Source organism: Melanerpes formicivorus, unplaced genomic scaffold, assembly GCF_026170545.1.
Source record: "Melanerpes formicivorus ecotype bairdi unplaced genomic scaffold, bMelFor1.0.p_v2 SCAF_4, whole genome shotgun sequence".
NCBI lineage: Eukaryota > Metazoa > Chordata > Aves > Piciformes > Picidae > Melanerpes > Melanerpes formicivorus.
This window is the reverse complement of record NW_027142356.1, coordinates 36,477,969-36,488,839: the sequence shown is the minus strand read 5'-3', so window position 1 is coordinate 36,488,839 and position 10,871 is coordinate 36,477,969. Positions and strand designations below refer to the sequence as shown.

The 10,871-nt window shown below is 47.8% G+C and overlaps 1 non-coding gene across 1 annotated transcript; it reads right to left on the bottom strand.

Moving 5' to 3' along the window:
- Positions 1-2,480: 2,480 nt before the first annotated feature.
- TRNAM-CAU (transfer RNA methionine (anticodon CAU)) lies at positions 2,481-2,552 on the bottom strand. The gene has a single exon. It is a non-coding gene; the product is annotated as a tRNA-Met (tRNA).
- Positions 2,553-10,871: the final 8,319 nt, after the last annotated feature.

Here is a 10,871-nt window from a genome sequence, read left to right as displayed (position 1 = left end):
AGAGAAGGAACAGAAAGGGCACCCACGTATTTAGGGCTTGTGTCACGCTGCTGTACTGCTGTTTGTACTGTGTCACCTCTTTGGGCTTTATGTCTGTGTTATAAAACTGTAGAACTTAGTGGGAAAGTGAATTTCTCTCTCAACCCAAGGTTCTTGAAGTGTTGAAAGTTTTCATGGAGTCATAGAATCAACCAGGTTGGAAGAGACCTCCAAGATCATCCGGTCCATCCTGTCACCCAGCCCTATCCAATCAACCAGACCACAGCACCAAGTGCCTCATCCAGGCTCTTCTTGAAGATCTCCAGGGACAGTGACTCCACCACCTCCCTGGACAGCACATTCTAATAGGCAATCACTCTCTCTGTGAAGAACCTCTTCCTAACATCCAGCCTGAACCTCCCCTGGCACAACCTGAGGCTGAGTCCCCTGATTCTGTTGCTGGTTGCCTGTGTATCAGTGGCAAGGAAGAGAATGCTCAGTAGACTTCTAAATGCTTTTGCCCATTTTGAACTGTATAGATGATGCTGTTCTAGAGTAAACAGAGTAATGGGGAAGTGAGACATGACTTGCTTCCTGTGCAGAGAACTTTGCAGCTCCTGTCCCAGTCCCTGGGCTTTTGTTCCCCGAGTGCTGCTTGAATGCTTTGCAATGGGAGAGTTTTACTTGGACAGCACCAGGTTGCCCAAAGGTCTGCACACAGAAGGGAGGACTTGGCTCCTCTCTGTGACTCTAGTGCCAGGTTCTCCATAGCACAGAACACTGATAAATCACAGAATCACAGAATGTTGGGAGTTGCAAGAGACCTTGAAAGCTCATCCAGTCCAACCCCCCCTGCCAGAGCAGAATCACCTAGAGCAGGACACACAGGAAGACATCCAGGTGGGGTTAGATTGTCTTCAGGGAAGGAGACTCCACAACCTCTCTGGGCAGCCTGTTCCAGGGCTCTGTCACCCTCACAGTGAAAAGGTTTCCCATCTGTTCCTGTGGCATCTCCTTTGCTCCAGGTTGCCCTCATTGCCCCTTGTCCTATCGTTGGACATCTCTGAGCAGAGCCTGGCTCCATCCTCCCAATGCTTGCCCTTCACACATACTTAGAATCATAGAATTGTTAGGGTTGGAAGGGACCTCAAGAATCATCTAGTTCTAACCCTGTGCCATGGGCAGGGACACCTCATACTACATCAGGTTGCTCACATCCATGTACAGCCTGGCCTTAAAAACCTCCAAGGATGAGGCTTCCACCACCAACCTGGGCAACCTGTGCCAGTGTCTCACCGCCCTCATGGTGGTTTAGAAACATGAATGAGGTCATCATTAATTGGCATCAGCCAATTCTATGAGGACTCTGGGCTGCATCTCCTAGGTCCCATAGGACTCTGGGGTACATCTCATAGGTCAAATCGGACCCTGGGATGCATCTTATAGGTCCCATTGGACCCTGGGATGCATCTCATAGGTCCCACAGGGCTCTGGGGTGAATATCTCATAGGTCCCATAGGCCTCTGGGGTGCATCTCATAGGTCCCATAAGTCCCTGGGGTACATCTCATAGGTCCCATTGGACCCTGGGGTAAATATCTCATAGGACCAACAAGGCTCTGGGGTGCATGTCCCATAGGGCTCTGAGGCGCATGTCCCATAGGGCTCTGGGGTAAATATCTCATAGGACCCTGGGGTGCATCTCATAGGTCCCATGGGACCCTGGGGTGCATATCTCATAGGTCCCATAGGACTCTGGGGTGCATCTCATAGGTCCCATGGGACACTAGGGTACATCTCATAGGTCCCATAGGACTCTGGGGTGAATATCTCACAGGGCCCATAGGCCTCTGGGGTGCATCTCATAGGTCCCATTGGACCCTTGGGGTAAATATCTCATAGGACCCACAAGGCTTTGGGGTGCATGTCCCATAGGGCTCTGGGGTGCATCTCATAGGTCCCATAGGGCTCTGGGGTAAATATCTCATAGGACCCTGGGGTGCATCTCATAGGTCCCATGGGACCCTGGGGTGCATATCTCATAGGTCCCATAGGACTCTGGGTGCATATCTCATAGGTCCCATAGAACTCTGGATTGCATCTCATAGGTCACATGGGCCCCTGGGTTGCATCTCATAGGTCCCATGGGACCCTAGGGTCCATCACTTAGGTCCCATAGGACTCTGGGTGCATATCTCATAGGTCCCATAGGACTCTGGATTGCATCTCATAGATCCCATGGGACCCTAGAGTACATCTCATAGGTCCCATAGGACTCTGGATTGCATCTCATAGATCCCATGGGACCCTAGGGTACATCTCATAGGTCCCATCAGACCCTAGGGTACATCTCATAGGTCCCATAGGACCCTGGGCTGCATCTCATAGGTCCCATGGAACCTTAGGGTAACATCTCATAGCTCCCATTGGACCCACTCAGGTTCCTCGGGTGGCCACCAGCCTTGTCTTGACCAAGAAAAAGCAGAACCCCGGGGGTTAGCTTAGCAGAGGATGGTTTCGATCCATCGACCTCTGGGTTATGGGCCCAGCACGCTTCCGCTGCGCCACTCTGCTGCTGCTGCTGCCAGTCTGCTGGAATGTGCTTTTATACAAACCGCCACTTACATTAATTAGCTGCGGCATTTACACTTCAAATGCGTGCCTGAGAGGAAACCGGGGGGGCCCCCTGGCTACCTGAGCGAGCTCTCACCTCCTACATTGGTGTGTATTTCAACGGCTATAAAGTGCATCCACACTCAATTGGCTTCCTCTAGGTGCATCCCCTTGTTTCCAAGCGGCTCAGGAACCTCCTCTTCATGGTCAGACATGCAGCTGTGCCAGTGCCAGCCCTATTTTCTTCCCCCTGGGCTGTGCTAAAGTGATCACACTTTAACTGCCCGTAATTGCACCGCAGCAGCAGTTCAAACTTGTTTAATTAAATCAGTTGCATGCTTAGTAATACCCATTTAAAGTGCTAACAGAGGGTAATAATCCTTCCTGATCACACCTTCAGCATCACAGCTGTGGCTTGCTAGGCTTTTATAAGTAAGTGTGATCAGAAATGCAGTGATGAAGTGCAATGTTGTTTCTCTCACCATACATAGCTGCAAATCTTACTTGCGCTTGATGTGTGCAGCTTGACTACAGCTGTTCCCTCCACACCTGATGAGGCCTGTGCTTCCTCAGCCTTTAAACCTTCCCTGTGCTGTGTGCTTCATTCACATCCACCAGCACAGCAAGCAGCTGATTGTCTGTTTCACTTTGATTTAAAGCATGGCACATAGGGTGAGCCGTAGCAGGAGTGAAAATTATTTCCAGGGGAGAGGAAATTAATATATTAATGGTTCAGAGCTTTATTTGCTTGTGCAGAGTAAAAGCTCTAAATGACTGGAAGCAGAAAAGCAGCAGTTAAATGCTTCTTGAAGGCCTTTCTTTTTTTGATGTGCTCTGTATCCCACACCCTGCCGTGAGGAAAAGAATGTGTAGATTGCCTTAGAAAGGCAAATTAGAAAGCATCTCTAATAATCTCTCTTGCTCAAAGATACTGCCCAGCACTGCAGCAATCAGAGGGAGAATCATCACACAGCCACAGAGTGTTAGGGGTAGGAAGGGACCTCAAAGGATCATCCAGTCCAAACCCCATACCAGAGCAGGATAGGATAGGATAGAACAGACCAGGTTGGAAGAGAACTTTGAGATCATCAAGTCCAACCTATCATCCAACACCATCTGATCAACTAAACCATGGCACCAAGCACCCCATCCAGTCTCTTCCTAAACACCTCCAGTGATGGTGACTCCACCACCTCCCTGGGTGGATCACCTAGAGTAGATCACACAGAAACACACCTAGGTGGGTTTTGAATATCTCCAGAGTGGGAGACTCCACAACCCCCCTGGGCAGCCTGCTCCAGGGCTCTGTTGCCCTCACAGGGAAAAATTTTTTCCCCCTGTTTCCACGGAACTTCCTATGCCTCAACTTCCACATTGCCCCTTGTGCTGGCATTGGGCATCACAGAGCAGAGCCTGGCTCCATCACCATAGAATGGTCCGGTTTGCAAGGGACCTGTGAAGGTCATCCAGCTCAAGGCCCTCTGCAGTCAGCAGGGACATCCTCAATTGGATCAGGTTGCCCAGAGCCCTATCAAACCTGACCTGTAATATCTCCAGGAGTGGGGCCTCAACCACTTCCCTGGGCAATCTGTTCCAGTGTTCCATCACCCTCGTAGTAATTAACTTGTTCCTAACATCTATCTACACCTCCTCTTCTCTAGTTTGAAGCCATTGCCCCTCATCCTATCACCACAGGCCTTTGTAAACAGTCTCTCCATCCTTGTAGCACCCTTCAGGTACTGGTTGTCTGCTATTAGGTCTCCCTGGAGCTTCCTCTTCTCCAGGCTGAACACCCCCAGCTCCCTCATCCCGTCGTTGTAGCAGAGCTGCTCCAAACCTCTGATCATTTTCATGGCTCACCCCTGGACCCTCTCCATCAGCTCCATGTCCTTCCTATATTGAGGGCTCCAGAGCTGTACACAGTACTCCAGGTGAGGTCTCACCAGAGCCAAGTGGCAGAGAGTTGTGCATTTGCTAATTAGCAGCTTATTGAGCTGCCTCCTCAGAATGTTCTCAGAGTCAGTCTTCTGGGTTACAGCCATTATTGTTAAAACAAGAAAGCCCTCAAACCCCACAGCTAAATCTGCTTTTTGGGGGTTTCTTTGGGTAGATGTTATGAGGTGTTAGGTAATAGGTTGGACTTGATGATCTCTGAGGTCTTTTCCAACCTGGTTGATCCTATGTGGGTTGATGATGCCAGGTTCAGTGCTGTGTGCCTCTGCTGATGGATCAAGGAGAACACCAACAATGACAAACTTACCAGAGGCAAGAGATCAGCTGACCCAATGCCTGCAACTGTAATTAGAGAGAAGCCCTGTGGCTAACAAGAAGGTTGTGATAAATGAAGCAAGAAATTGGTTGTTGTCTATTGTGTTCTCTCTCTCCTTTTTATTTGACATTAATATTTGTAGAAGGAAAGAGCCCTGGCAATCTGGAATGTTCACAGTTGCAAAGCATTGCATCATAATGAGCAGGGCTGAGGTTTGGGATGGGCAAATCAACCAGGAAAACAAAAAAAAGAAAGGGGGGTGGAGGGGGAATGATAATTGGTAATTATCCTTATCTGTCTTTGATCAAGCTCAAATGCTCTTTCACTGCCAATCTCTGAATGAGTTCTGCCTTTGCCTGCTTGCTGCCCAGGAGCTTTTCACCCTTCTGCTGCAGTCTGACTGGCCAGGGACCGTGCAGGTTAGTGTTTTGCATTGCTGTCCTGGATTGAGTTGAATTTGCTGATGGTCCATACTTGGTGCACAACATGGGGCTAGACAAGCAGGCTGCTTTAACTGAGGCAGCCCATTCTGGCAGGAGATAAAAGGGTTGACATAATGAAAAGCAAGATAGCAAGAGGTGAGGGGTTTGAACACAAGCCCTATGGGGAGAGGCTGAGGGAGCTGGGGTTGCTTAGCCTGGAGAAGAGGAGGCTCAGGGGAGACCTTCTTGCTCTCTACGACTACCTGAAGGGAGGTTGTAGCCAGGAGGTGGCTGGTCTCTTCTCCCAGGCAACCAGCAGCAGAGCAAGAGGACACAGTCTCAAGCTGCACCAGTGGAGGTTCAGGCTGGATATTAGGAAGAAGCTCTACACAGAGAGAGTGATTGCCCATTGGAATGGGCTGCCCAGGGAGGTGGTGGAGTCTCCACCATTAGAGGTGTTTAGAAGGAGACTTGACAGGGTGCTTGGTTGCATGGTTTAGTTGATTAGATAGTGTTGAGTGATGGGTCTCTTCCAACCTGGTTTATTCTATTCTAAGAGGATTCAATTCAGAGAGTTTTATATATATATATATGTATATTTTCCCACCCCTATGGTGTGTTTGCTATGTTGATGTATTTGCTCTCCAGAGGCAACTGGGGAGAGTGTGCTGGGGTCCTGTATGTGCTCACTGTGGTGCTGGGTGTCACCTTAGGGGAATGGCTTAGAGCTGTGCTGGTTTACTGTGGCTCAGGTTCTGTCAGGAGCAATACAGGTCTCTCCCAAGAATACCCCTGGAGAGCTGCCCCAGGGATGGCTGATGATGAGTGGCAGGATGTGTGGGAGGATGTGAGTCAAGTCTTAGGAGAGTGGTTGCCTGTGGTGGTTTGGAATTTCACCCCTTGCAAGTGCAAAATCCTAACCAGCTGGTGAAATGCTTGGGGAAAAGTTTGTTGTCAGCCCAGAGGTCCCCAAGAGACAGAAATCATTCCAGTGTGTTGGAGCCTGGCCTGTGCCTTCTAAGCCCTTCTCATCACTGTTCAGAGTGCTCAGGGGGAAGAGAAGGTCTCTGGGCCAACAGAGAACCAGGCTGTGCCAGGATCAGCTGCTCCTGTGCAGAAAAAGAGAAGCATACAAGGAAAGCAGCTCCTCTGGCAAAGGATGAGGATAAATCAAGGTCATTATGGGAAGAAGACCAAGAGCCAGGAGTGGTCATTTGGTCTTTATCACTGTCTTTGGAAGATGACCAAGGATGAAGGGACTACCAGGTTCTGGCAATGTAAGGGACGTCTCACTTCTTCTGTCCAGGGCTTTGTTTCAGCTGAGAAACAACTGTTCTGGAAGGTGAAGAGAATCAAAGAGGACATGTTCTAATCTTGTGAAAGCTAATCAAGGCACTGCAGTAATTCTTAGTTTGATTGCTAGAATTATTCCATGGCTATCATGTTGAAATTCACCCCAGCAAAGTGTTGAATAAGCCAGCTCTGAGCATTAGGCTTATTGGTATTACCAGCAGTGAGGTGCTGAGAGGAGAGAACATGTTCATTCAGGCTTTGGGAAAGTGAAGATCCTTTGGCAGGGAGTTCTGACTGAAAAAAACAAAACCCCACGGGGGTGATTTTTAGACTTGCTGTTTCAGCAGCTTGTTTGTGATGCCATGTCCTAAGCTTATCAGAGAGAATACAGAATTAACCAGGTTGGAAAAGACCTCAGAGATCAAGTCCAACCTATCACCCAACACCATCTAATCAACTAAACCATGGCACTAAGTGCCTCATCCAGGCTCTTTTTAAACACTTCGAGGGATGGTGACTCCACCACCTCCCTGGGCAGCACATTCCAATGGCCAATCTCTCTCTCTCTGGGAATAAATTTCTTCCTAACATTCAGCCTAAAATTCCCCTGGCACAGCTTGAGACTGTGTCCTCTTTTTCTGGTGCTGCTTGCCTGGGAGAAGAGACCAACCCCCACCTGTCTAAAATCTCCCTTCAGGTAGTTGTAGAGAGGAATAAAGTCTCCACTGAGCCTCTTCTTCTCCAGGCTAAGCAACCCCAGCTCCCTCAGCCTCTCCTCACAGGGCTGTGCTCCAGACCCCTCCCCAGCTTTGTTGCCCTTCTCTGGACACCTTCCAGCATCTCAACATATTTCTTAAATTGAGGAGCCCAGAACTGGACACAAGACTCAAGGTGTGGCCTAACCAGTGCTGAGCACAGGGCAGAATGACCTCCCTGCTCCTGCTGGCCACACTGTTCCTGATGCAGGCCAGGATGCCATTGGCCTTCTTGGCTACCTGGGCACACTGCTGGCTCATGTTCAGCCTACTGTTGATCAGTACCCCCAGGTCCCTTTCTGCCTGGCTGCTCTTCAGCCACACTGTCCCTAGCCTGTGAGTAACTACCCAGAGAATCAATTGCCACAAGAAATCTCTTGGATATGAGTGATTAATGGAGGAGCACTGCCATTTATTTTTCTTAATATATTCTGGAAGTGAGAGGACTTATTTGTAAAAGGGCTGGGAATGACATAACATTTGTTATAAACCTCATGGCAGCATTAATAAGGCAGATTTCCTTATTGGCTCCAGAGATAAATATGTTCTTTTCTATGTTTGTTTTTATGCATGTGATGAATGATGATAAATGCAAGGGGCTCTTGATGTTTAGCTCAGATTGCTTGAATTAGCATGGAGATTTCCAGTGATGGAAGATGTTTGTAGCATCATTTCCCCCCTCCCCACCCCACCTCCAACCCACCATTTCTCCAGCATGATGTTTCTGCATTAATCTTGCTAGGAAAGAGCAGAAAGACAAAAAACATCATATGAATTAAAAAATCAAAACTGTTTGAGAAGGCAGTCAGCTGACCTGGCAAGACATCTTCATCATCAAATGGGCCCTTCAGGAAGCTAAAGCTGCTATTTCTTAGTGTGGTAGTTTTAGGCCATGCCTTTAAAATTTAGCTGCAGATTTTGAGCAGAAAAGTACAAACAAATCACTATGGGGTGTAAAAAGGAAAACAAAAGATTATTCTAAACAAATTCATTGGATAAATGTTTGGGATAAGAGAAGTTATATCATAACAACTCTTCACGTTTCACTTCCATCCCCATTCCTTTTTGCTTCTCTTCTGATCTTGGAGGTTATTGCTTTGCTTGGGAGATAACGTGCTTCTGGCTGGCCTTGAGATAAATTTAACACTGCTTTTCTCTCAACTCCTCTCTCTCTCTCTGTCTTGGTACAGAGGGGTTTATGGGGTTTGGGAGTTTTGGAGGAGGGGAGGCAGTGGAGCAGCTTCCCTGGTCTTTTGACCAGGGGAGTTTCCATGGTGTTTGCTAATTGTAAATATACAGGATGTACAATATTGTACACATATTTTGTACATATTCATTGCATTCTATTGTAGGGTGGAGTTTTTGCTTGTAAATACAGCTTCATTTGCTTCCAACTGAGTTGGTCTGGTTTAAAGTTAATGATGGGTGAAAACTTCAGACCACCACACTTAGACTCATAGAATCTCTTTAGGTTGGGGAAAAATCCCTTGGTAGTTAGTTGTTAGACTCGATCTTCAAGTAAGCCTGGTGCTAAACCATCACAGTATCACCAAGGTTGGAAGAGACCTCAAAGATCATTGAGTCCAACCTGTCAGCACAGACCTCATGACTAGACCATGGCTCCAAGTGCCACGTCCAATCTCCTCTTGAACACCTCCAGGGACGGTGACTCCACCACCTCCCTGGGCAGCACATTCCAATGGCCAATCTCTCTCTCTGTGAAGAACTTTCTCCTCACCTTGAGCCTAAACCTCCCCTGGCACAGCTTGAGACTGTGTCCTCTTGTTCTGGTGCTGGTTGCTAAAGAAAAGAGACCAACCCCTTCCTGGCTACAACCTCCTTTCAGGTAGGTGTAGACAGCAGTGAGGTCTCCCCTGAGCCTCCTCTTCTTCAGGCTAAACGTTCATGTCCCTTAGCACCATATTTACGTGTCTTTTAAACCTCCCCCACTCCCCCTGCAAGAACGGGGATTCAACCTTCTCTCTGGGAAGCCTATGCCAGTGTTTAATAACCATTTCAGTGAGGAAGTTTCTTCTGATACCCAATTTAAATCCTGACAGACTTCGTTGCTCCTCTAGTATTCCACTGGAAGTTTTCAGGAGAGATTCCTGAGACCCTGAAGGGACAATATCCTGTAGCCCCCTGATAAGTCCTGGTGCCCTGTAATACTCTTCAGTGTTATCACAGACTCAGCCAAGTTGGAAAAGACCTCAGAGATCATTAAGTCCAACCTATACCTCATGACTAACTGAAACATGGCCAAATCCAATCCTTTTATGAACACCTCCAGTGATGGTGACTCCACCACCTCCCTGGGCAGCACATTCCAGTGGCCAATCTCTCTTTCTAGGAAGAATTTCTTCCCTTCCTGAAGGGAGGTTGTAGCCAGATGGGGGTTGGTCAGTTCTCCCAGGCAACCAACAATAGAACAAGAGGACACAGTCTCAAGCTGTGCCAGGGGAGGTTTAGGCTGGATCTTAGGTAGAAATTCTTCCCAGAAAGAGAGAGTGGCCATTGGAATGTGCTGCCCAGTGAGGTGGTGGAGTCACCCTCCCTGGAGATGTTCAAAAAGGGATTGGATGTGGCCCTTGGAGCCATGGTTTAGTTGTCAGGAGGTGTTGGGTATTAGGTTGGACTTGATGATCTCTGAGGTCTTTTCCAACTTTAATGATTGTATTATGTGACACACAGGGATCTGCCACTCTAAGTCACTACACGGGCTTAAGATATCCTGAGTGTGAAATTCTATTGAAATCAAGGAGTAACACAATAAATCTGACTTGAATGCTTAATGTTATTTTATGCCATTGCAGGGATAAACAAACACTGAAGTTCTGCTGTGTTTTGCCATGTAACAATTGCTAAACTCTTAGAAGTCGAGCAGCCTGCAAAACCAAATCACTTCTGTCACAAGGGTGCTTTGTTTTCCTTAACGTTTTGACAGCATCATTTGTCTGCAAAGTGTCAGTGTCCAGGAGGGGAAAGAAATATGAAATGAAATCAAAGAAATCTCCTAATCTCTTTAGTTCCAGGGTTTAATGTGCTGTTAATAATCATGCCCACAACTTGCATGGATTTAGCAAAGGCATGAATCACGGCGCAATTATCTCTTGGAGAATTGAGGAATTTTGTAAGAGAGCCAAAGTGCTCAGCAGTTCCTGCTGGAAAAAGCAGCGCAAGAATCTGGTATAGTGTTTCCAGATGCACTTCTATTACAAGCTGCACCAAGAGGAGTCAAGGGGAAATGTTCATTTTTGTGGGGGGTGTGTGTGAAAGCAAAGAAGAGGCTGTTAATGTGAGGGTGGTTTTGGTAGCCACTGCCAAGCAGAATAGAGTAGGATTAACCAGGCTGGAAAAGACCTTTGAGGTTGAGTCCAACCTATCACCCAACACCATCTAATCAACTAAACCATGGCACCAAGTGCCTCATCCAGACTCTTCTTAAACACCTCCAGGGATGGTGACTCCACCACCTTCCTGGGCAGCACATCCCAATGGCCAATCTCTCTTGCTGGGAAGAACTTTCTCCTCACCTCCAGCC